The sequence below is a fragment of the Scophthalmus maximus genome, chromosome 12 (assembly GCF_022379125.1).
Source record: "Scophthalmus maximus strain ysfricsl-2021 chromosome 12, ASM2237912v1, whole genome shotgun sequence".
Lineage (NCBI taxonomy): Eukaryota > Metazoa > Chordata > Actinopteri > Pleuronectiformes > Scophthalmidae > Scophthalmus > Scophthalmus maximus.
In genome coordinates, this window is record NC_061526.1 from 13758899 (window position 1) to 13786609 (window position 27711).

A 27711-nucleotide genomic window follows, 5' to 3' on the forward strand; every position below is an offset into this window, starting at 1 on the left:
CAGAAAACCTCCAAACTTCCTCACTAAAGCAGAGGTGACAGAATAAATAAATTAATCAGTTAGTTAGTCAGTATGACATCAAAGTACGCGATTTTGGAGAAAGCTCGTTTCTCTCTCTGTTGTTGTTGTGATTTTACTACTCTGGCCGGGCCGCAACCGTATGACCTCAGGTATGGGAGACCAACATGCTAGCCACTAGGCCAAAAGGCCGAGCTGCAGCCCCACCTGCTAGGATGTCTCTTAACATGTCGAAGCATGATGTTTACAAATTGCACTCGCAGTGTCGTGTGGTGCGACCCGAGCCATTTGTGTTTGTTTTGCAATTTACAGAGCCGGGGCTGCGCCGAAATCCAGGATTCTCTTCCCGACGCACACACAGATCCAACAGCTAGTGGATCGGGCGTTCAGCACTATTTTTCTGGCTAAATACTGCTGGAGGTGAGTGAGAACATTTTTGTGCTAATTAGAGTCAACTGACCCTTTAAGGTACAGCGGGCTTTGAGTTGAGTTAAACCATTTGTGTCTGGTGGAACTGCCAGGTTAATTATTCACCCATACTCCCTTTTCTCCCTCTCCTTGCACAGGAGATCAATACAGTGTCTCCTCTCCTCTATATCTGTCACTCACAATTTCTTCAGGCAGACCCTTTTATTATACATGCATCAAATGCTTGAATATACCTCAAGAAGCTCAAAGACAGATGTCTTTGAGCAGGACAGGCAGGATTTTTTATTTATTAATTAACAAAAATGCTATAAAGAAAATGTTACATGTGTGTTTGTGTATTTGTATGTGGGGCTGTTTCTATTACACAAGCTCTTTCACAAAGCAAAATGTGTAAACACATGTATAAGAATACCATTCATATACAGTAAATATTTTTAGTCTTTGTTGACATTTCTCCCGCAGTCTACATTTGTTTTTTTTCCTTATTTCTGTCACCTTTACCTGAATGATGCCAACAGCTCACTTTCAGTCTCTCTCCCTCCTCTCGCTCTGCGCTTCTCCTCTCCTCTCTTATCTCTAATTGACGTTGACATTAAATCAATAATTTCTTTTTTTTCCCTTTGTCCAGTTGCGGTGTATTGCTCAGATGTCATTGGCGGGGTGTGCAAGGAGAGAAAAGGGGAGAGGAGCGAGGAAAAACAGGAGGAAATAAAAAATATGAAGTGGAGGGAGTGTGTTTGTGCAAATGCATGTCATCCATACAGAGACAAACACACACTTTGTCAGCAGGCCTTCACTCACACACAACTGTGCAAAGGCCTTCATACTTTAAAGTGTTTTTACATAAGCATTTTTGTGGGTTTTTTCTGTCAAGGCTGGCTCGCTGCTCTTGCCCATGCATCGTCTTTCTTTTCATGTTTTCATGTACTGTTCTGCTGCAATGTGATCAGCTAAAGCGTGTTAGCTAAGTCATGTCAGAGCAGAGGGCTGGAAAAGAGGCTTTTCCCCTCGTTCAACCTAGTCTGTCCATCTCTCTCTCTTTCCGTCTGTTTTTTCGGATTTGCTGAATTTGTAGGATTACACTTTACAATTTGGGGAATGCTGCTTACAGCATCTGATTTGTAATTGTAATGTTTTTTTGGAGCTCTTTGACGAAATGATATTGTGATGATTTTCTCTCATTTTCATTTTTCGGTTTTTAACTGATGCTCTCACTTGCAGGTATCCACACTGCACAAGCGATGAGCACTTACCATAGTTCACCATCCAGTCCCCAAAACTTAGCACATTTGTCACATTCAGAGTAGCCAGTTGTTAATAAATAAGCTTTAAAAGCTGGGGACAAGTTACTCTTCCTCAGATTACTGTAAGACCCTTATAAAGCAATAGATAACACTGTGGCAATATCTGCTGTTTCCCTGACAGAGAATGAGGACGTTTATCGACAAAAGACATGCAGCAGCTACCGTCTCAAACATACAACCACAAATGTGCAAATGCTGGTGGGCGGGTGTGCGGGCACACACATACTGTAAAGCACATGAAGCCGCATAGAGAAGCTCGCTGTGAACTCATATAAAAGGAAGTCAATGTGTGAGATGAGCTTGATAAATTTGAAATCACACAATGGATCAGTTAGCGTGTGGGAGCTTCTTGTTTATCACAATCACTCTTTTATGTTCCTGTACATGTCTCTCCATCAAGAATGTATTCACCTGCAGGAGACACAAACAGATACAGACAGCAGTGTGACATTGAGGTAGTGCAGACAAAAGTGAAGGCTTGGGCGTCATGGTGGTGGACATCAGTAAAGATTTTTCTTTCTTTCTGGCAAAATCATCAAAGATACGACGTGCACCACCCCCTCCTCTACAGCAATGGCAGAATCAACCTCTGTCCCCACAGTCTGATAATTGTACTGAACATCCAGTTATTAGTCTACAAAATACAGTAGGCTCTGTCTGATATCTGCCGGGTCCAGGCTGCAAGTCAGATTGCACTCATGACTCTTTCCAGGATAAGTCGGGGCTGGAAGCTTCCTCAATTCTGGTCTTGATAAGTAAAACAAGAAGCACCCAAGTAATTCTGCTAATTTAGCAAACTTTGCATCCATTCCTCATCACCCATAGCCAGAAGTCCCAAAACATGGGGCAGATAATGATTTTAACAAACTAAATCTAGCTTTACTAAGTGTCAGGTTTTTGGCAGGAAAAACATTTTAATCAAAGATTTTATTATCAAGCACAATTTGAATGTTTTTTCTTAACTAAAACTTGGTTAGATCAAAATAACAGTGTTGCTCTTATCGAATCAGCTCCTCCCAACTTCAGTTTCATTAGTGAAGCTAGAGTGCATAAGAAAGGAGGTGGAGTGGCTGTTTTGTTCAATGATTCTCTCCAATGCAAGAAGATATCTTATGGAAACTTTGCCTCCTTTTTGAATATGTTGCTCTTCAGTTGAATTCTGTTATGTTCCTTAATATCTACAGGCCACCTCAATACTGTGCAACCTTCTTTGATGACTTTTATGAACTACTGTCTATAATCTGTATTGACTTTGACTCTGTAGTTATTGTCGGTAACTTTAACATTCATATTGACAAACCCCTGGACAGAGGGACTAAAGAACTGTGTTGTGTCCTTGATAACAATGGACTGAGTCAGCATGTGACGGAGCCCACACACAACATAGGTCAGATCTTCTACAGATTGTAAACACATCTCTTTTCTCAGGTGTCTTCCCACAGGCCCTGAAAACTGCAGTTATCAAGCCACTCTTAAAAAAGAACAATTTGGACACTTCAATAATGAACAATTATAGGCCGATATCAAACCTCCCATTTCTTAGCAAAATCATTGAAAATGCTGTTTTAAGCAGCTGAATGACTTCATGACAATGAACAACTGTTTTGATGTCTTCCAGTCTGGATTTAGAACACACCACAGCACTGAGACGGCTCTTGTTAAGGTCTTCAGTGACACATATTAAAACACAGACGATAGCAAATTTCAATCCTGGTTTTACTGGATCTCATTGCTGCATTCGACACAGTCGATCACAACATATTACTAGACCGCTGGAAAACTGGGTGGGACTTTCTGGCACAGTATTAACTTGTTTGAATCATATTTGAAAGACAGGGACTACTTTGTGTCTATAGGTAACAACACATCTGAGCGGCAAACATTACATGTGGAGTTCCCCAAGGCTCCATTCTGGGGCTTCTTCTGTTCAACAGCTACATGCTGCCTCTGGCTCAAATCATGGAAAACAACAAATTATGTTACCATAATTACGTAGACGACACACACATTTATATAACAATATCCCCTGGGGACTATGGTCCAATTCAAGCACTGAGTAAATGCATTGAGGAAATCCACGAGTGGATGCACCAAGATTTTCTTCAAATAAACAAAGAAAAAACTAAAATAATTTTTTTCGGAGCAAGGAAGAACGATTTAAAGTTAGCACCCAGCTTCAAACGGTGATGTTAAAAACCACAAATCAAGCCAGAAATCTGGGTGGAGTCATGGACTCAGACCTAAACTTCAACAGCCACATTAAAACAATTACGAAGTCAGCCTACAGAGTGACCTTTTCATTGAAAACATGCACCCTGTTTTTCCATTATTTTCCTTTTCTGACTTTTATTTTAGTTTTCACCATGCTTCTCACCCAATTCAGTCAATAACCATTTCAATAACATCTTTTTTCTTTTTTCTTTGTTAACATCACCCGATTTTTCATTCATATTTATGTCAAAGGTCGTATTGTCGTCCTAAGGTCACCGTGCCTAAGCATTAAGAGTTGATGACAACCATCTACATTTGAACGATCATCCTAAAGTGATATTTTGAAACTGTTCTTCAAGTATTAGATCGGTGTCGTTTAAGCTAAAAACCACTAAATAGAAAAAAGTCAATGCTAGAACCTGTGTGATACCAACATTTCAAATCAATACAATTAGGAGCTGCAAGACAATATGATAATATGATGGCCATGGAGGCAGCAGCGTAACCTGACGGCTGGTTTCACTGGATTAAATTTCATCTGATGTGCCTCCACCAACCTGCAAGATAAACTAAACACCGCCCATCACGTTGGATATCACAAATGGATATCATTATTATATATTATTTGGCAGGTAAACTAACTATTACAAATATTTATCCATTACATGTAGCTTCTCAAAAGTAATAAGGGAGGTGGTCCAAAAAGGTTCCACAATGTAGTTACTTTTAGCTAACTGTTGCAATATTTGTCCCTCACTTTTAGCTAACTGTCAGACTTGGGTTAGGGTTGCAGCCTGCTAAGTAATTCCATGCTTTGTCAATTGCAATATACATTATGGTGTTCAGGTGTTAAAGATCAATATGTGGACATGTCTATTAAAAAAACAATTAATCGTTTTAGTGGAGCAGGTCCACATCTATAAACCGACTCTCTAGCAATAGCAGAAGTACCCTAGTTGGGAATTGCCTGGCATCGACCTCATTAACAAAACACGTGACGTAGCACAGATTGACCGGAAAACGTGAAGCAGTTTGCAGTTGTTTTTTCTGCAAATAGAGAAATTAAACTCACACATACAGTCTTATTTCTTTGTTGGGCAAGTTGAATAATGCCCAAGATTGCTAACATAGTGATGGAGAAGACCTGTTAAGTTGCATCGATTGGCTCCAAGTGAGATAAGGAAGAAGAGAAGGTCTTCGAGCTCAACAGACATCATTAGTGGGAGAGCGCTGATTGTTGTTTGTGGTCAAGTGAGATGTAGAATATTAAAGGAGACTCATCACATAGAGATTGTTATTGCGGTGCTGTCAATGTGGTATATTAAAGAAAACTGACCATATAATACACTACTCATGGTTGCACACCCAATCCCTCCGTCACTGAGAGATCTACGTCATAGATATCTCTGCCCAGATTTTCTCTGGAAAGAAGTAAATAACTATTCCTATAATAAATGCTTTAGACAGGAATCAGGGTCAATTGATAGTGTAATTACGTGTTAATGTTAAATTACTCTTCAAAGGGGGCTCTACTGGGAGGTCTTTGCAGTTTACTAGTACTCTACTACTTTTACTACTTTACAAGTATAACATCACAGTTAATATATTTTTTATGTGTGATTATTAAATCTAATTTCTGAATGGGACAAATTCATTAGCTACTAGCTCTTTTGCCACACAATTGCAAGTGCAGAACTTTGCTTAATTTTTTTTTGTCAGCGCTTCTGTGCTTTATGCAGGATGTAATAGTGAAGGTGAACGATCTCTTACATCATATCTTCTTTCTTGAAAAATGAACATACATTTTGAGTGATGCGAAACCCACAGCACAAGCAGAAGACTGTCAGATATCGACTTGAAAGTTGGTTTAACCCATTGTACTCGGGCTAAACAAATTTCCTGGGGGAACCTTCATTTAGAACTGTGACTGACTGACAGAAATCCCATGTATTTTCAATTTGAAAGGGCTAATTGACGTTTTCAAGGGTCAGTGTTTAGTTCATGTCATATTTAAAGGCATCCCACCCATGATGTGAGAAATGAAACTGTACTGAACAAAAGATAACACCCATAATGAAAAGAAGAAAAAAAAATCCAACAAGGAAAACACAATAGTCACTGATTAAGATCTAATTTGATTTCACACTACTTGGCTTGGCAAAGAGATTTAATTTACTGCCGCCGGACTTAGAGCCGTATCTGCACTGACCTGGGGGCACAGAGGCGTTAAAAAGGGGAGGAAGAGGGTGTGTGTGTGTTTTGGTTGTGTGTGTGTATGTGTGTGGGGGGGGGGCTGCTGTTATGTTGAGGTCAGATTTGGGGGGTGGTGTTAGTAGATCGTTGGAGCTATGGGGAGTCCTGTCAAGAATGGTATCAGCACAAGTGTTCGGTCCTGGGTTTATGCTGTCGCTCTGTCTGGAGAAATTAGTCATGTCCCATTCTGGTGACTAGGAAGCAACGAGACAGAGAGGACAAAGTTTGTGTGTGTGTGTGTGTGTGTGTGTGTGTGTGTGTGTGTGTGTGTGTGTGTGTGTGTGTGTGTGTGTGTGTGTGTGTGTGTGTGTGTGTGTGTGTGTGTGTGTGTGTGTGTGTGTGTGTGTGTGTGTGTGTGTGTGTGTGTGTGTGAGACAGAGAGAGAGAGAGAGAGAGAGAGAGAGATGTTCTGTCTTTTCATGTGCTGTCCACATACATACAGTACGGTCATCTATGTACGTAACCATACACATTCCTATAGAGGCAGTATATGACACAGACTCACACACACTCACGCGGCCAGCATACTCACAAGCCAGACAACAGCCAATGGGAATTGTCTTTCTAGTGAAATCAATAGAAATGTACACAGTCACAGACACATGGGACAAGAGTATTGTGTGTGTGTGTGTGTGCGTGCGCGCCACTGGTTGATCCACGGAAAATGGCTTTTGTTGAGTCCCCTGTGCTATGTAAAATTACAGAGTAATTACAGAGTGTGTGCTTTGTTTAGGGGAAGTCTAATTATGCTGTTTGGGTTGTGCAGGGCCCTGGGGTGTCACTGTGTGTGTGTGTGTGTGTGTGTGTGTGTGTGTGTGTGTGTGTGTGTGTGTGTGTGTGTGTGTGTGTGTGTGTGTGTGTGTGTGTGTGTGTGTGTGTGTGTGTGTGTGTGTGTGAGAGAGAGATTGTAGTCGGTGAGAAGACACTAATTGTGGAGGCGGTGTTAATGGTACAGCAACTGTCAGAGAGGGAGTGAGAGAGCGAGAGGTGGAGAGAGCAAGATAGAGGCAGAGAGAAAGAGAGAGTGCTTTACTTTGGCCTTTCTCCGAATCTTTCACGGCCTCTCTGTCCATCAGGATGTGATGTAATATTATATAAACCCCCTTACAGACATAGATTCTTAAACATCGTTGGTTTCGCCTGATTACGTTTTTTTCGTCTTTCACATAGTGTAGCTTTACATAACCATAAATTAAGCTTTGGCATTCAAAAACACAGGACATCACACACTGTAAAACATCTTACCTTACAAAAGTTAGGTCTGCAACTTAAAATTTTTTTTTCGGGGTTAGCTTAGTTGTGTCTTGCATAGTTGGCAGAGCTACGGCAGTGGCAAGGAAAAGTATACGAAGCCTGATCGATTCGCATAGTTCTCCCAACCCACACTGTGAACATTCGAAAGAAGCATCAATTTGGAAACAAACAACACAATGATTTGTGCGTGTCAATTGTGTAAATAGATTGGCTTTGTTTCTGATTCTAAGCTTAAACTCCAATGAAGAGGAAAAAACATCTGTTTGAGGTCTCACTGAAGCGCTTTCAGTGATATAATTTTCCTAAAAAAGTTTGATGGAAAATACGCACCACCAACTATATACTTTGACAAACCAACTGTTCATATTTTTACAGCATGAATAGATTTTAACGTTTTCATTGAAATTAAAATCTTCGCTGCAGAAACCCACCTACAAGTGTAGAAATTGTGCCCTGACTATATTGTATTAAAAGAATAATGATTGTTTTAGTTTCAAACTTAATAATTCAGACATTGCTCTTTGAATGATCATACCATTTCATCCCGTTATAATTTTGACATCCCATATTTTAAAGTTGTCATAGTCCGTATTTTGTGTGGACCCAGGTGAGGGAGCACTGAAGAAAAGATGACGCGAGGAGATCATTAGAAATAAATGAACAGAAATGGCATTGAGAGAGGAGCAAACACTGTGAATCAATGTACTGAATGAACACGAGGAAGAGGAGGAACAACGGCGGCTTCCATTTGTGCAAAAGACTTATTGATCCTGTGTTCCAGTACAGGTTTTTTTAGCTGTAGATTTCTGTGTGGAGCCTCTGAAAAACAAACATAATGACGGTATGATATTTATCAAGTGAGTCTGCTCCTGTAACATGTTTGTGTGTTCGCCTCAAGGTTTGTATCCGGTGTTCTGCATTGACATCCATCAGAAATAGGGCCGACCCCATCCTCTGTCACAAAGACGGCGCACAGGAGGTCTCATTCTTCCTTGTTTATGTAATTCTAATTACCCAGGTTGATTTAGCCTCGGGGGGGGGGGGGCAGTAGTGTTGTCTTTCAAAAGTAACTGTTGCTTTGAATAGCTGTTGGCCCGCTCTGAGAAGGGGTCAAGGTACCGAGATGTGTCCTTGTCCACAAACAAACAATACAATGCCCTGTCACCGATGCGTAATGGCTAAGCACATTTGTTCCGGCAAGTTGTGGTTCATCGTGGCATCTCTGGACCCAATGGTGCATTGTGTGTATAACGTCAGACTAGACTTCATTTCATATAATGGTTTCTGGGGCATTCGTTTACCCAAGGAGTATAATGAAGAACATTTTATTATTGTTAACATTGTAATTTACAGAATGCTGCATTGCAGCCATAATCCATTTGAAATGAATGCAGGAATAAAATACATATCTGTGGCAATGTTGTTGTCCACACATTTAATTGATGAGAGAAGGGTCTTTCTTTACTGTGGAGGCTTTTTAAATAGTGAATTGTGCCTTTAGGAGGCAATTTGAGAGAGGCAACTTCATTTCATTGTGCAATTACACACTTATATAATACATAATGTACAGTATATGTACCCATGTCTCTACTTGCAGCACATAAGTGCCGTATACCTTACATCCTTGTGTGTCGACAGTCTGTGCAAGTGTGTCAGAGTAGCTGTGTGTGTGTGGGTGTGGGTGTGTGGAGGCATGCTGAGAAGGCCTCTATTCATTTCTTCGAACGAGTCTTGACATCAGCATGGTGACCTTCACTGATTCTACAGCTGCTGCCTCTCGTATAACTGTTCCCTCGCTGGATTTTGTTTTTGGAGGTGCAGCGAAAACACCGTTTTTTCAATTAGTTTCAGTTCCATGATCTTACATTGTCTCACTGAGATTTTGATTTCAAGTCTCAATACTCTGGAGGATCAGATCAGTGCTCAAAGAATTGGAAAATCACAACAAATCATTTTCTACTAAGGAAATAGTCCCTGGACAATAGTTGACAGCATCAAGGGATGTTTGCATAACTAGATAACAATAGTGTAAAATGAGAAATTGATTTCCTGGTTTCCTCTATTTGATGAACTGATCCCTTTAAAGCCTTTATTATTAAAAGTTGAGCCCTTTACTCTAAGAACTTGAAGATGTTTTCCTTACACTTTTCCTTGCTTGTCGGCGGCATCTTCCAAACCTCTCCCGATGTCTTTGACCCTTGCAATGACATCACATCATCAATGCAATGATGTGATGTCACCGGCCCCGACCTCCCTATTCGTCTCCATTGTATCCTGTCTGTAATCCAATCAAGTTACTCGCATTTCCCCCAGTCAAATGATTTGTATTTTTATTTTGTATTATTCGTCTGTCTGTGTCTAAATGTCTGTCTTTATCTGACTCCCCGTGTCTCTGAGACAATCAGCATGTCCGTCCGTCCCCAGTGTTGTTGTATAACAGGTCCTATGATCTCCCATCCAGCTATTTGCCAACACACCTCTGTCACACTGTGTATTTTGTGTTGTCCTGCAATAGACAACCACTGTAGAAAACTAATGCAGAACTGCTGTAGATAATTTCCCATGTGCATGTTCGGGTTCAGCGACTTATCAATGTGTTCATGTCTTTGTGCCATAATGTTTGTCTGTGACAGCCTTTGGCGGGACGGTCCCGTGGTCCCTCCCCTCTCCGTCCACTCTTGTTAGCGATCTTTATCTTCGCCAACAATCGGGCTTTATCCCCGGACACTCCTGGCCCCGTGGTAGCCCAGGGAGCAACGGCCCCACGCTCCCACCAAAACCTAACCCGACACATTTCCTGACATAAGCTCCCCAGTGGAGCACACGCAACCACGTCCACACTCCACACTGACTGGTGGATGAAATCTGGGGGACAATAAACAATCAATATCTAAAACTAAATGTGAGAAGATTTTGTTAGAAAAATTCCCACTGCTTACTTTAACAGTTTGTAGAGAAAGATACATTTTTCTGCTGAAAAGTGATAATACAAGCGTGATTCTGTAACTCTGGGCTGGAAACAGGGAAACATAATTGTTGGAGCTATACAGTGTTGGACTTTTCAGTTTGTAGATTTAATTTTTTTAAACAAATGGTCTTGCAAAGTACAGGGATATTACACATCAGCGATGCAATCTTAAACACAAAAGCAGTGCGAATTTTTTTTAAAACACCATCAAAAATGAAATCTTTTTAATTGTGACTGAAGACAATGTGATGAAGAGAAGCAGCAAAGTACAACAGCCTCATTGTGTCAGTACCAGTATTAAAAATTACAGAACACGATGTGGTGTTTGATCACAAGAAGCCTGTGGCACTATCAGAGGCTGTGCACACAGAGGAGAACTGAGAGCATTGATTTCATTGTGAAGGAGCATGGAGTGTATGTGATTTAGCAGATGTGTGTGTGAGAGTGAGAACTGTCTAGAACATTAAGCTATAGAGGCCCATTCAGACCTTCTTTTCTCTCCCTCCCTCCCTCCATCAGGAGATAGCAGGGACACTGAACTGCGGCAACAAAAACAGATATCCATCAGACAGAGATTCTGAGAGAGAAGGGCATTGTGTTGAAAGGGGCTTAATGGAAACTCCGCTTAGACCTTTATTCACAGAAACTGTACTCTTGAGTTGGCAGAAACACATGTATGCGCGCGCACGCACACACACACACACACACGCGCACACACACACACACACATTCAGTTTCCCTATGTGCGAAACACTGCTGGTTCTTCTTCACTCAAATTGGTGCGCTCATTTTTATAATGTTTTAAAAATGATAGAGGGGAGTTTGTGGACAGATAGTCGCCAGTCATGATGCTCTGTAGCAAAGCACTCAAAGCACTTTGCCGTGATCTCGCTCTAAAATCCCATGTGCTGAAAGAAAGGGTTTGTTTGTTTGTTTTGAAAGATAGAAGAGAATGAAAAATGATTTGGGGTATGGGTAAAGAAGTCTCTCACCTCTAATGGGCACCATTCTTTCGATCCTGGGACCCTTGTTGCATGCCCCCCCCACCCAGTCAAAAAAATCCAAACATGCCTCAAAATATTTATAGACGTATAATGCTCTTCGATAGAACACCGAGCCCTCCAGACATACTGAAGGGTTGAATCAACAACTCTCTTATACTGTATTGATAAAGTAGAACAGTGTGCACAGTTCAACTCATGCAAGCCTTTTCTTATCTGCCTGTGCTTGTATTAAGGTTTGTAAGTTAAGCGAAGTGAATCTACTTGTTTTAAGTTTCGGCAAAATTCCGCTTTGTGGTAAATAGGAAGGAAAATAGAGTCAAACCACAGTCTCCATTTTCAAAGTTGAATTTTTTTTCTGCACATTAGTCTACCAAAGAATTTTCATGGTGTTTTTGTGAAGAGTTCAACTTCAGTGACACACAAACTGGTGTTAACTCACTGGTGGTAATCTTTGATGAAATGGATGTGAGTGTCAGAAATAAAGGAAGCCATCATATTAGCTGTGATGCACGATCCTGAAGTGGATATGGCAGTCATTAGACTTCCGATATCAACTATTTTGCTAATGCAAATATAAGTTTGTTCTTAGTCTTTGTGAATCTGAATTATAAACATACACAGAGTGCGAGTTCTTTTTTCAAAGTTGGTGGGTCCTTTGCTTGTTGGCCTACAGCTAAGGTCTGTACATTTGCAGTTTCGGCTGGATATACACAAAATATTCAAGCTTTCAAATTTGCCACGTTATTTTTGGATAGTTTCAAGCTTCACAAAGAAGTAACGACTCAATAGCCAGTTGTTGAAAAGGTCTCTCCCAGATCCATATCATTTTAACTCAAAGTTAACCTATGTCTGTAAAAAAAAAAGATCTGTGTGAACTACTAACTACAAGCTTTGTTCAGTCTGTCGCTGTGATAATGGCAGCTGCCATTCCCCCTGTCTAGTTAAAGTGTAAGAAAAAAGCAGCCTTATTAAGTCTGTCACTTTGGATGGGACCTGTGACACACAACTGTCACTCAGATTAAAACTGTCCTTGTCTAAGAATAACTAATCCTAATTAATGTAAATGCATAATGTGGTATTACTATTTCTTATTCCCTGGGCTATTGGGAGATTTGTGGTAATGCATTAGGCAAAAAATGTTCATGTTCTAAAGCTTTTATGTTTTCCAAGGCATTTGGGTCAGTGCTAGTAAAAACTAAGAACACGGGAACACTGTTCAAACAACCCCCCCCCGTCTCAGATCAGATTTGGCCTTTTCTGAATTACGTGTAAACTAGGGATGAGCAAGCAGGCCTCCCATGGACTAACCGCCGACTGACTCCAAAAGTTCCAGTCAGACTTCCCTTTTTATAACACATGTAAAATCTTTACAGCGCACACGCAGACACGCAGGCTCACATACTCCCAAGGTTTTTCCAGAACTAAGCATACAGAAGCACACTGCTGTCCTCAAATCACGTTGCCTAATATTCTTTTCGGAAAAGACAACACAACGGCTTGCTCCCAAATGTGATGGGTGTTATTTGTAAGTCAGCCTAAATCTCAGTGAAGCTACACACACGAATGGAACAGGGCTTACTAATCCATTTGTAAGGCAATAGGCAGGAAAACAGGCAGGGGAGAGCTTGCCAAGTGTTGTAATCACAACTAAAGATGATGAGCCCACTCCCTTCCTCTACACTCTACAGTACTGTGTGTGTGTTTTTTTGTGTGGTTTTGCATGTTTGTCCTACATCGCCTCTTTTACAAAACTGTGACGAGAGAGAGAGAGAGAGAGAGAGAGAGAGAGAGAGAGAGAGAGAGAGAGAGAGAGAGAGAGAGAGAGAGAGAGAGAGAGAGAGAGAGAGAGAGAGAGAGAGAGAGAGAGAGAGAGAGAGAGAGAGAGAATTGGTATCAAGTGGATAATCTACAGAAGTACACTAGAAGCTTTTCCACCTTATGCAAGTCCCCCGCTCATTCATCTGCAGATACCACGCAATCTCCCCGAGAACAACAAGCCGGCGATATGAGTTCTGAAAAGGCAGTAATTGTAAGCAGATTGGGGAATAAATTAGAATGATGACAAAATACAGAGATAAATCCAGCTTAAGACAGATGTATGCCACTGTTTATGTGATTTCAGCTTTTCTCGCGATCCTTTCCCTTTTCTCCCCTCCCTCATTCCTGATCTTTTTTACTGGGGTGGAAAAATGGATTTTTGTCAGCGATTTGGCCCTGAAATAGCTTATTGTCTAAGGAAGCCACTGTGTGGGTACAACGTCAACATCACATGTGTGCGCGAACACGCTCGCCTGTTTCCATGGGGAGTAATGGCCATGGAAGTGTGTATTGGCTCTGCTGGCACAATACACTACTGTGCTCATTGGTTTAGACTGGTGTGTTTAAAGTGTGTGTGTGTGTGTGTATATGTACTTCTATAATGTCTCTTGTTGATATTAATAGATGGAGAAATTCTGTTATGAAGGGGGTGAGGGCAGAAGGAATGTAGGGAGGAAGAGTGAGTTGGTAAGGCAGAGGAGAGAGGAGGAGGAAGGAAGGAAGCAAGAGAGGAAAGGGGTCACTGCTCTAAGCTTCTTTTTTTTCGTTCATTCCTCCCTCTCACTTTTTGTGTGTTCATTTTTCTGATGATCTCTTTTCGTTCTCTTCTTTCTGTCTTACCTCACACATTCATGCCCAGAAGCATTTGCACTCTGTTTCTGGCACATAACACAACACAGACAGTCAACACACACTCGTATACCCACACACGTGCAGCCTCTACAGGTATCTTTTTCTAATTTCGAATCATAACATCTACTTTTATGACCTGACACAGGAAGCTTTACATTAGGAAGATGTATTTAAATGGAAGACCATCAGTCAGTGAGCTGACATGAAAGTCACGACATAAAGTCAGTGTGGCCGTCAATTTGAGGGTTGAAATGTTTGTTTTAAAAAGTTTCAGAGAAAAAAAGGGTTAAAGAGACTTGATAAGAAAAAATGTGTATGTTTTTAGCTCCTCATCTCAATCTATTTCTCGCGTTGACTCTCTTTGACTTTTTGCTCTCTGTCTTAGGCTTGATATTTTCAATGCACATTTGGTCATTTGCTTGTCAATAACATTAATACAGTTTTATTATTAAGCTGTTTTTTTTTTCTTCTTCTGTCTTTCCAGCAGTGAGGGGACTTGGTGGACAGAGGAGCCGATAACTTCTGGACTTTTTTTCTCTTCAGGTTATTCCATCAAATACCTGGTAAGTGCTCTAACTAATCTCTGGTCAGCAGTTCCATCCACATTTATTGTCAAATTTCCACAACATTTTTCAGAAAATCTTGAAAACAAAATGTAAATCATGTTGCACACTGAGCGAAAGCAAGAAACATGTCACTCAAGGTTGCTTTATATATGCCACATGAAAACACAGCACAATGGATGTTCTCTGGGTTTGCTGTAAAGCTTTCTGGGACATCACTAAGAAATGTTAAACTACTAAAACAAGTTATGGGGAAGTTTTGAAATTAAGACAACAACTTTGACTGCTCGTCCCAAAACTTTGCATGAAATGAATTTGACTGGTGAATTTCTGTAAATGTTCTAACACATTAGTGGGTAAAAAAAGACTGTGGCGTGGCTGCGATGACAAAAAGCAGTGGACGTTGCTGTGTAGCGAACAAGGCCCGGAGTCAGAGGAAGACAGCGATAACAAACCCAGATACAAGATGAATGACCCTCAAATAAAGCCTCAGCTGATACTGTCTGCTTGCTCTTTGTGTGTGTGTGTGTGTGTGTGTGTGTGTGTGTGTATGTGTGTGTGTGTGGAAAATCCAGATAGTGGATGTCAAGGCAGTGTCATGATCACAGATTTTGGCCTCATCGCGGCTCTGCTGAGCAGATTTAGCTGGCACTGGTTATACTGACCATGGCTTGTGTGTGTGTGAGTGTTTGTCACAACCCTGTCAGATCAGCCATGAGTCTGCCCACTGTGTGGGTCTGTGTGTGTGTCAACCAGGGGTGACCTTTTTCAGTGTGTCCCTTAGAGTCTGTGTGTGTGTGTGTGTGTGTGTGTGTGTGTGTGTGTGTGTGTGTGTGTGTGTGTGTGTGTGTGTGTGTGTGTGTGTGTGTGTGTGTGTGTGTGTGTGTGTGTGTGTGTGTGTGTGTGTGTGTGTGTGTGTGTCTGCGCGCCCTGTGCTGCAGGCAGGGAAAGTCCCCGTCTCTGCTGTGCCAACAAGTTAGAGGGGACACCTCGTTCAGCTGTGTTGTGGGAGTTCCCCCTTCAGAACGCGGGGGGCTGGTCTTCTCCAGTCTCATCAGATTTTTTTTTTTGAAATCTTATCTCTGATTCTGTATTTGCAAAGTGCCAAATTATGTCAGATTATCATCAGTTGATGAATTAAATGATTCAACCCTCATACCCTTTGTTGCTGCTGGACACTGCCTGACTTTGTACTCAGTATTAGTTTATGTAGCATTTTTGAAAAATAATACTGTACCACAAGCTGGAAATAAGAGTATATCCAATTGATAATTGGACACTTTTTGATATTTTTTTGTTATTTGCATCATTAGACTAGATAATAGATGACATAGCTACCTCTTAATGAGTAATAAACATTATTACTTGTCACGGAATGATGTGATCATTGTTAGAAATTGCAAAAAAAATGACAAAAAATGAATCTTAATAAAATTGAACCTAAAATGTTTTAAAGTCAGAGTTGAGTCATATTTCTCAGCAGCCCATCTGATAGTTATCTAGATACAACAAAAATAAATGTCAACCTTATGGTAGTGCTTTTTCTCTGCAAAACCTAACGAGTAGCATTGTGTTTCAGAAAGTAATTTCAACAGTTGTTGAACAACATGTTTTCAGCCTGCAGAGACCATGTCCTGCAGGATCATAATGACGCTTCAGGGAAGAAGAGCACACAGTTTCTTGTGTTCAATTTTATTTATTAGATTTCATTGTACCCCTCATTGCAAGGTCTGTTGCACTGTTTGGATTTGCCCCACTGGTCCCAAAACGTTGCTCTACTGTTCATTTAAACATTTCAGAGTAACAGATATTATCCTCAGTGACAAGCCCCACATCCCTCTGAGCATTTCCCAGCAGTAAATATGCTATTCCCCATACGTGCTTCATAATTAGCTGTGTTCCATATCTTGCAGGGTGTTTCTTATGCCAGACAGATCCCCTGTCCTCTCTCTCCCAGCACTGTCCAGAGCTAATTGGCAGCTCGCTTGCCTGCCGCGATGGTGATCATGCAAATGTATCGGTGCTTACCAATAGCCGGGCAGCTAAAAACATTACGACGGCCATTACCCAGAGCTGGGGCCAGCCTAACGAACATATGCTTCCCCCCCCCCCCCCCCCCCCCCCCGCTGTAAACCTCCCCCCGATTCCTAAACTCTTATTTATGTGTTTAATTTAATGTGCGAGGGAAGAATTTCTGAAATTAAATTTGGTTTTCGTTGGTGCCTCCAGAGAGTGACGGCGTTATAATAACATGGTAATTTTTTACACGTCTTTATGAGAAATGAGAAAATTAATTCTTTCTGACAAGCTGTAATTATTGGGCTTGGAACAGTTGCAGCTGAACAGTTTGGGCTGTGGTAGCCTGGCAGTGAGCTGAAAGGGGGAGGAGAGAGAGAGAGAGAGAGAGAGAGAGAGAGAGAGAGAGAGAGAGAGAGAGAGAGAGAGAGAGAGAGAGAGAGAGAGAGAGAGAGAGAGAGAGAGAGAGAGAGAGAGAGAGAGAGAGAGAGAGAGAGAGAGAGAGAGAGAGAGATTTTTTAGATTATTAAAACACAATGTTTATTAAGATTTACCAGAGAACATCATGGTGCTCTACAAATGAAATGAAAAAAAATCACAAAGTAAGGAAAAGTAATGGAAGGTGAGGATGGGAGGACTTGAGATGTGAGTAGACAAGGTTGGATTAGATAAAGGGAAGAGAGGTGAGAGAGAAGGGAGGGAGGGGGTGAAAGTGCCGAATGACTGGGGAAAGACAGCTGAACACTAGAGAAGAGGTTGTGAGGAATAGAATAACAGAAGTGAGAGTTGTAGGACATGGGATACGAGGAGAAGAGGTTAGACTACATAAAAGGAAGTAAGGGAGGGGGTAGGAAATGAGGGATGTGAGGGAGAAGAAGGAGACCAAAGATGGATGGACACAGAAGAGGAGACACATAGAGAAGTGAAGAGGTGGACATGGGTTGACAATGGAGGAGAGAGGTGTTTGGAGGTACAGTGGTAGGCAAAGATGCGTAGAATGAAGGAAGAGAGGAAAAAAAGTGAAATAACTTTTTGGAGAAGAAAAGGAGGATGAGGAGACAGAGACTGAAGGAAGGTGAAGAACTGAGAAGAGGCGAAGGACATGAGGTTAGTTGTGGCTGAGGGAGAAGGAGAGGACAGGTGAAGAAGATGGGAGGAGGAAGAGAGGCCAGACAACCTGATGAAACGAGAGGAGAGAAGTGATGGAAGGAAATGGAGGACAGTTAAGTTAGTGAAAAGGAAAGAGTGGAGGGTAGGGGAGGAGGGAGAAGAAGAGAGGGGGATAGACTAGGAGGAAGAGAATAAAGGAACCTAGGAGAGGAAGACAATGTGGGGTTTGGTGTGGCAAGGTTACAATACAGGAAGGAGGAAGGGGGAGGAAAGCAGTGGGGAGAGATGGTGCGAGGTTAGGGGCAGAAGACGGGGGGGGGCGAGAGATATGAAAGGAAAGGGAACTGAGCGAAGAGAGGTGGTGGGAGGTAGGGAGGAGAAAAAGAGAGGGCTGTGGAGGAGAGACACTGGAGTAAGACGGACATCTGAATGAGAGGGGGATTAGGATGTAAGCAGAGGAGATGAGGAGGAGGAGAGAGAGGTTTGATAAGCAGAGAGAGGGGGAGAGGAAACGGCAGGTGTAGTGAGGAGTTGTGCCTCGGAGCGTTACATCAGGTAGGAGTTCCTGTCTTCCTGTCTGATGTCATGAGGGGGATTCTCTTCAGCACCAGCAGCTCCTCCTGTGTCAAGGTCACCACACAATAATATTCTCATACGCACACGCACGCACATGCACCCACGCACGCACGCACGCACGCACGCACGCACGCACGCACGCACACACACACACACACACACACACACAGAGTTTCCTCCTTTTTACCCCATCATGTACTGAATGTGGGACATGAAATTGATATTATGCAGCTATATTGTTGTTCCTCTACAGATATTCACTTAGGAAGCTGTAAAAGCACTTTTACAGTTGTTGGGTGACTCATTTAATGACCCACTTGTGCGTGTGTATGAGAGTGTGTGTGCATGTGCAGTCAAGTGGCCATTTGTTTTCACTAAGTGTCACTGCCTTAAAAGGAGAACCAGTGTTTCTGTCTGTGCCTTTCTCTGCGTGTGTGTGTGTGTGTGTGTGTGTGTGTGTGTGTGTGTGTGTGTGTGTGTGTGTGTGTGTGTGTGTGTGTGTGTGTGTGTGTGTGTGTGTGTGTGTGTGTGTGTGTGTGTGTGTGTGTGTGTGTGTGTGTGTGTGTGTGTGTGCGCGTTTGGACGTGGAGGTCATAATGATAAAAGATTTTTTTTTATCCTGGACATATTAAAATGTGTCGGTGCACTCATCATTTAAAGTCATTAAAATGTAAGTCAAAATACTTACAATCATTTCTCTTTTAAATCATGACATTGCCTAATTTAGCGATGCATGTGTATTGGAATGTGTGTGTGTGTGTGTGTGTGTGTGTGTGTGTGTGTGTGTGTGTGTGTGTGTGTGTGTGTGTGTGTGTGTGTGTGTGTGTGTGTGTGTGTGTGTGTGTGTGTGTGTGTGTGTGTGTGTGTGAGTGTGAGATCTTCTTCCAGAAAGCCTTCCTGTTTATTTGTTGAGTGTGTCCCTTTTTGTCCTGTGCTGTTAAATGTTTCATCCTAGCAAAGGCATGATGGGACCCCCCAGGGATGAGGCATCTGCCTGCCCAGCCACACGCTGAATTATACATGACAGAGCAGGACAGTGTGTGTGCGTGTGTTTGTGTGCGAGCATAGAAGTGTGTGTGTGTGTGTGTGTGTGTGTGTGTGTGTGTGTGTGTGTGTGTGTGTGTGTGTGTGTGTGTGTGTGTGTGTGTGTGTGTGTGTGTGTGTGTGTGTGTGTGTGTGTGAGAGTGTATGAGAGAGAGAGAGAGTGTATGAGAGAGAGTGTGTGAGAGTGCGAGAGCATTTGTAGGTGTCACTGAGTGAAGTGTCCACTTTGTTGCTTGACTCTATTTCAGATCTGTAATGAGCTATTTCAGTTGTATATTGTCTGCTGTATCCTCTCTGTGTCTGCACATTTGTAACATGTCCAGTTGAACGCAACTTCCTTCTTAAAATGGTAAAAATCCAACATTAAGCGTTGTAAAACAGTAAAAGGTTCCATGCATGAACCTTTTTGTATTTTTATCCTTGATTTCTTTTACATTTGTTTGTACCGTGAGTTTGCAGGGACAGGCCACGTCGGGGTCATCAAACGCTTCTATCTTCAGAACAGTGTCTAAATGACCTGCGTAAACATGAGGATAGCAAATCAGCTTCATTAGAAGCCCCAGAAATACCATATAAGGCTTTGCTTCCTGCCCCATGTCAGGAAGTGTGACATGGAAACAGCATCAAAGATTAAAAGAAGAACTTTACGAGATCAGAGATTGAAGTCCTACTTTCAGACATCCAGAAAAGAAAGTATATTTCAGCAGTGTCAGCAGGAGTTAAGTGTAGGACTAAAGCAGAGCTGTCAATACCTCTGAGTCACATTGTAAAGATAAAATGATTCGATATGAAAATGGCTTTTAAAAAAACGTCTTGCCACGGCAAGGTGATCAATGAAGGAGGTCGAGGTGAGTCTCCGTCACTGTTATGGATGAAAAACAGGTGATGTTGCATGAGCTGCATGTTTTCTGCTGATGCTGGATCAGTACACCTTCGGTCATTGTTGCCTTCTCTGGCGTGTAGAGCGGCCTACCACCAGCTGTGTTGAGGCACGTCCCCCTGAACATGGAAGAATCTCCATTTTAAATACTGAATCTCCACATAGACAACGTGGACCAAACTAAGGCAAACGATTTTGTGAAAATTAAACTGGCATTACTCTCTTTATAAATCAAAATAAATAAATAAATAAAGCTTTACAAAGATTCCCATGTTGCCTTTGGGTGCAAGATACAGTATGTAATCAGTGTTGCTCACCGCAATGCTAAGCGGCAGTTTTTTAACAGTATGAGGCAAGAGTTTACAACCCTGGAATGTTATCATGGCCACAATCATTCGATTTTCTGTGATTGTGATTGTGTGATTGTGAGGTGAAGGGTACGAGTTGAGATCGAACCCAGTTGTGCCGACACAAAGGTTTCATTGCTGTGAAGGAGAAGACTGCATTACTGTGTGTGATGCGGGGTGGGTGTCAGTCTATTTCATATGCCCCTAAAATTATTTCTAACATAAACATAAGTCAGCTATCAATGACTCAATGACGGTGGCATGGATATGACAGAAAAGTCGGGGGCATCGACTTGAAGTCCCATCCATCCATCACTTATCTGTACTGCTCAACCTTTTAAGGATCTAAGTTCAAAAGACAATATATGCATAATGTGTATGATACAAAATCCTATCATTATTTGATGCAGCTGGACAGAATCCGACTTGGTGAATGGTAAACAGTAATACTGGTATTAATGACTTACAGAACAGCGTGAAAATGTCCTATCAAGATTATAGTGACCAAAGTTATCATCGATCCTGGCGTTGTTAAAATGTGCTCAAAATGTTCAAAAATAACATTACAGAAACAGGCTTAAGCTAAAGAACCTTTTATTAAATGCAGGTTTCAATGAACACATCCTTACCTGTAAATAAGTAAATCAAATCAAGTGCATATGAAGACAACACAACCATTATGAACAAAGCAACGCATGAAAGAACAAGACGACCATATGTAAACATATCCAACAGTAGATGTTAATGACGTCGGTCTTGGAGACTAGAACAACTAGAAGCTGGACAGTATCAACCAAATTCATCATTTCTTTTTAATTTCTTTGAGATAAACTCCATGCACAAAAATATTTTGTAATGTCACCTCATGCAACATCCTTTGTAGCAACATATATATAGTGTTCGACCGATTTACCGGCCGGCCGATAATATCGGCCGATGTTTGCGCTTTTTACGTGTATCGGCATCGGCCGATGCGCGGCTGCTACGTTCGCCGATAGTTTTTTTGGGAGGGCAGATCCGGTTGCCTATTGAGCCCGACCCCGCTCTCTCCGGAACCATTTACCCAGCGCCGTCGCGGTGCCTCTGCCCTAGGCTGCCGCGCTGCATGCCCACCTGGTACCCAACTCTCCCTTGTCCTCCGGAGAGCGGGAGGGGGATTCAATGTCTCCCACCCCGCCGCTCCTCCGACGACTTCTCGCTGGCTCCGGCCGGCTTAGTCGTGGGTCACGGTGGATGGAGCGCCCGGTGGGTTTGTGTCTTTCTCCTTTTTCTCCAAACCCTTTGCCTCGTGGAAATTGACTTTTTAATCTCGGGGGGCCCGCCGACGACGGACGGGCGCGAGGCTGGTGGTTGCTGTTTTACGCATCCTCCACGTCCTCGCGCTCTCTCTGCTCGTCGGCTGGCTCTTCTCCCCCCGTACCCTCCTATCGGGCCCCGCACAGAGTGGGGGGCGGCTGCCAGTGGACTTTTTGAGTCTCCACGCTGACCGCGCCGCAGGCTTTGCGCAGGGGATCCTGTTCGCTGGCGGACGAGCTCCGGGGGTGTGGGGGGAACTCCCGGGATGCTCCAGAGCGACGTGAGCCCCGTCTCCCTCTACCCAGGGAGGCGAGCCACGGCCTTGGCCATAACCCCACTTTGACTAAGACCTCAGATCAGACGAGACAACCCGCTGAATTTAATTCTATTTAACTATTACATTGAGGGAGCAAAAGTAGTATCGGCTCCAAATATCGGCTCAAGGAAATCGACAGTCCGTATCGGTCATCGGCTAAGGCTGTTGAAAAAAAAATCGGTATCGGGATCGGCCCTAAAAAATTGGTATCGGTCGATCCCTACATATATACCTTTCACAAAACGGGCAATCCTCAAACATTCACATCAATTCACAAATTGTTGTGCATATTTTGGCCTGTAGAAGTGCAGACGACATGACAAATCTGGTGATACTTTTACACTCACCACTCACTTGTGTCACATGACAGGTTAAATAATTGACCCTCTCCTCTAACGCGTATGTACTGTGTTCAGGTATGTGTGTTTTGCACATTGGGTCTTGCTACTGCGGATAATGAAAGCCCCCATCTCTTCATGCAAATGAGGCTGCTGTTAACCCCAATCAGAGAGGTGGCTGAGTGCGCATCAGTTCTGCATCGCTCTGAGTGCTATGCAGGCAGCACACAATGGTCCCCAACCCTCCATGGGCCCACAGGTAATTACTGGGAGCCAGAAAGGGAGAGGGGCCAGGGGAGTCAGGGTCTCAGGTAGGTGTGCAGTGCACCTCTGTCTGTGCTTTTCCCCCCTTCATCCCATTTAGGGGAAACACAGGGTTGGGTTGCATATCAGGTCAAGTGCTTTCTCCCACCACACCCTTTCCTCCTAAACACACACAGACACACACCAGCTCGCAGTGTGACAGGTAATTACAGCGCGGGAGTGGCTGTGCTGTGTGTAAGATTGAGAGGTCAGGCCTGCTGTCTGCTCCCCGTGGGCCACAGAGCGTCACCTCTCTGACTACAGCCACAATCATCTCCATTAGCCCCGTGTCTGCCTGTCTTTCAACCAGTTAACTCTTTTTTTTTGTTTTTGGTTCAGCCTGGTTCCCGTCTGACAGTTTACAAATTGTACGCGTTGACTGAGCAGCAATTGGAAATGGCGATGACGTGGGGGGAAATTAATCGCACAGCGCACAACTTGTTTCTCACAGTTAATAGCAACCTTCACTTTGCTACACGTCGCCACCGGCTGTAAAGTTTGACTCATTTGTTTATTCACCATTGAAAAACAAAAACTTTTCTGACAAAATGATTGTTGGCATGAAAGTTAGGCACAGTATGCATTGCTTCTTAAACTAACACCTTAGCCTTTGCCTTGATAAATATTTAATGATAATGATAATTCTTAGTCCTCTAACGTTTGGGACTCGCCTTACCTTACCTAGGACAATACTGTCATAGTCTTTAATAATTAACAAGGGTATTGATTGAAGAATGATGACTTATTTGACATATTTGTCTTTACTTAGGGCTTAGTAGTGATTATGTGGGACTTTTTGTAGTTGTTGCTCTGTTCTTTTTTCTGCTTGAACAGTGTCGCTACTTTGCCCAAATATACAAAACGTGTCATAATTCTTGCATGGCTAAGGATTTTGTTTGGTTTTGAAGACTTTAGGGGCCAGTATTGTCTTTGCAAAGTGCACACCTTTCCGATGTCAGATTAGTCGGGATATTTCTCGAAACTTCACGTCAGGATTTGCTTGTGCAGTGATGAAAAAGAAGCAATGATTTGCTCTTCTCTCTTCCTCTCTTCATTTGTGACACAACTGTTGATTTCTTCCCATGTAAATAACCAACTACAACACCTTCCACGAAACCCTGTTTGAAAATGTGTATGTCCCCATATTATGTATATATATGCAAAACTCATGAACAGTTATATCAACCAGCTCCAGTGATTCCTTTATGCCTTTAGCTGTAACTCTGGGTTTTGTTTTCCCTGATCATTCTGTGATGAGTCATCTTATTTGGGCACCTTCTTCTAGGAAGAGTAGCCACAGACCCAAATTGTCTCTGTTCATAGACAGTTTTTCTGTCTGTGATTATGCATTTTGTAACCACTTGCAGCTTCATGCATATCAACGGTTGTTGATTGGAAATCTTCTAAGATCTCTTTCCTGCGAGATCCATATTAACAACAAATGCTAAATAATTTTTTTGTGTTTTTCATTATTCAAAGTAGACTTAACCAACACCACCAATCCTGTTTCAATGATTATTTTTGCTAAATCCTGACTCCCCTTAGCTTTTGTTGATAACATTGTCGTCAGGGTTTACATACTTTTTCCAACCTAACCTGTGGATTTTTAAGTAATGTATTTGATCTGGACAACAACAGTAGATTGATTTGTGTGTTATTAGTTACAACAGAAATTTGTAAACTAGATTGAACCATATTTTAGGACAAATTATACATAAATAGAGACAATCCCAAAGGGCTCACTTACTTTTTCTTGCCAATGTGTATAAATAAAAGTGACTCACCAAGTGGTTCCATTGGTGTCATAACTTCCCTTGATGGAGCTTAAAAAAAGCTCAGTTGCCCCAGCTGAACTATTAGGGACATTATTAGATATGATATCAGTGTCAGTGCATGATGTCAGTGTGTTGCTATGTGACCACTCCCTGGTGACTTTAATGTGAATAAAAATGGATATCAAGGGATATTATATATATCCAATAAGATGAAGCCTTTGACCCCAGCCCCCTAGTAGGGTCCTGACTATCCTCCTCTTAGTATTCACCGTCTGCACCCGCTGGCATAAATATATTCTCTCACACATCTCTTGTTTCCTGTCCACTTGACTTCTGGCATGTATGTGTTTGAGCGTTCGAGAGGACACGTGTATCTGCAGGATCCCCTGTATGTGATGGTATTTGTGTGTTTGTACGCCATTGAATGTGTGTGCAGTATGATATGATTGCCTTTTACTGGAGAGCACTTGACCATCAAAAGAACATCATAGCAGGCTTTTCCAGTGGCGCAATAATGGTCACCTTAACATCATCACGCGCTCAACCCTGTGGGCAATTGACATCCTTCTGCTTAAATCCGATTGGAAGACAACAATTTTCTGTGGTTTGAACAACAATGCCAATCCCTGTTTCCCCCTTGTCTCGCAATAAACCGGTTAAGGGCCTCCAGTAGACTCTGTATTCGATCAGTTTTGAACGATTAGGTTTGCCAAGCCAAATTAGGTTTGTGGATCGTCAGCCTTTGTGACCCAAGTAGCCCGGAGGTGTTTTTACCCTCTCCACTCATTAACTTGTTGCTGCGTGGAGGCATTCACAGATTTTTGTCTGTGTGAAACAGTGAATTCCACTAATCCATTCATTGGCAGGAAGGGAACATATTTCACCGTTCATGGTTTTCTCTTGTCGACATACAGTCCATCCATATGATACTTCACTAGGTGAATGAGACGTTTATGCCTCATCCTTTGTAAAAAACAGAGCTAGGTCTATCTTAGAATTATGCTCCTTTCCTTAACGTCTCATCTGGAACAGGATAGAAAAATCCGATCGTAATCTCTCATTAATTTGATTAGTTGTGATTAGTGTGACTCAAATATAAATCTTCATGCATAGTTTGTTTGTTCATCAAGCACATCCATCGTCTATCCTTGACTAACTGAAAGTTAAATTCTATGATTAAAAAAACGATTTTGACCCCGGTATTTCATTAGTTTTGGCCTCAACTGTTCTCATGCCGAAACAATGGACTGTCAATGGTAAATGGACTGTATATATATGCCTTTCTAGTCTAATCGACCGATCAAAGCACTTTACAGTACAAGTCACAAACACATTAATACAAATTTAAGGTTTAGTGTCTTGCCCAAGGACACGTCAGTATGCTGACTGGGAGAAGTGGGGATCGAACTAACGACCCTCCGGTTTGTTCACGACCTCTCCAACTTCTGATTCACAGCCACCCACATGACCTTTTTAACGCCTTAGTTTTTTGTCATCACACCTCGCAGTACTGTACTTCTCCCAATTTACCCCATTTAGTTTCTTATTGGGTTATGGCAGTCTATTCTATAGCTTTGTCTTTTCCATAAATGAATAATGACACAGTTCTGTTTTTGCATGGTGGTAATGTTGAAGGGATAATGGAGTTCCATTGATTAAAATACCTGAGGCCCGTACCCCTTATGAAACCACATTTGAATTCACTAGATCCGCGTTTTATTGCACAAACTCCAAGATCATCAGTCCCCTAAAAATGCCTGATTTTTGTCATCAAGGTCAATGCGTTATTCCCTGGGAAATGGGTGAAAATGTCCAAAAATTGCCCCATCTCACAATATCAAAGAATGTGATGAAAATTTCCTGGATCCTCCCTTTTTCCGGATCCACGGCCACATTTTATGTTTTTCTTGTTGGCCCATGTTCCATCCCTCCACAAAGTTTTGCGGTAATTATTTCTGCTGAGAAACCAACCAACGGACCAACCACCAACCAGACGGGGGCAAAAACTTGACTTATTAGGCTGAGGTGAAGAAGAAAAAAAACTGATTTAGAAAAATGTATATTGTGTCCTGTCTAAAACTGTTCAAAATGAAGGCAAGCATTACATTAAGAACAATACGACTTGCTCAAAATAGAGGATATAAGTCCCAGTCCCAAAGCAAACCACTTCGCACTGAACTATACATTCTCCCTCCAAAACAAAGGCAGTGAGTGGAGCTCTTGGAGGGTTGTAGTTGGGAAAAAAAGAAAAGATGTGAAGGTGCCTATTGAAGAGAGAGAGAGAGAGAGAGAGAGAGAGAGAGAGAGAGAGAGAGAGAGAGAGAGAGAGAGAGAGAGAGAGAGAGAGAGAGAGAGAGAGAGAGAGAGAGAGAGAGAGAGAGAGAGAGAGAGAGAGAGAGAGAGAGAGAGAGAGAGAGAGAGAGAGAGAGAGAGAGAGAGATCTCCTCTTCTCTGAAACGGGCCCCAGAACAGCCTGGGTGAGCTGGGGTTTCATTATCCCCCATCCCTCTGTGATGAGGAGAAGAAAGGCGGACGTGAGAGAAAGAAAGAGAAAGAACAGAACAGAGGAGGGGAAGAAGAAAAGAAAGAGGCGTTTGATAGAGCTGTGTGGAGACCGTGTGTGAATGAGCCAGTGAAGGGCAGCCATTGTCTTGTGGCGACCTCAATTTGGTACTGTACGCTCCTCTTTTTACTGCACTGTCTCGGGCCACAATGCCTCCTTTCTCCTCCGCTCTACTCCCTCTCTCTCTTAAAGAAATAGGGAGATTAGGGCCCACTGAGGGGAACTGCGTGTCCAGATTGCCAACTATCATGACTCTGAGCAGTGTGACGAGACGACGGCAAGATATTCCACAAGACATTTGTCCCATGTTTGTTCTCGCAACTCACTTTCCCACAGCTTTATTACTCACACAGATAAGGTAAAGGTAACTGTGTTTCTACACGGACAAGGATTTCTATGTACTTTTGGTCAGGCCAGGAGGTAAAAAAAAAAAAAAAAGTGAAACAGACAGAGTCAGAGGGACAGAGAGCGCA

General features: G+C 42.4%; 1 protein-coding gene across 1 annotated transcript in view; it reads left to right on the forward strand.

Annotated features, from left to right (window-relative positions):
* Window positions 1–27711, forward strand: part of sox5 (SRY-box transcription factor 5) — a 218736-nt gene that overhangs the window by 66647 nt on the left and 124378 nt on the right. The window contains exons 3-4 of the mRNA XM_035614909.2: window positions 331–438; window positions 14596–14674. The gene's annotated coding sequence lies outside the window, so the exon portion shown is untranslated. The remainder of the gene's footprint in view (window positions 1–330; window positions 439–14595; window positions 14675–27711) is intronic.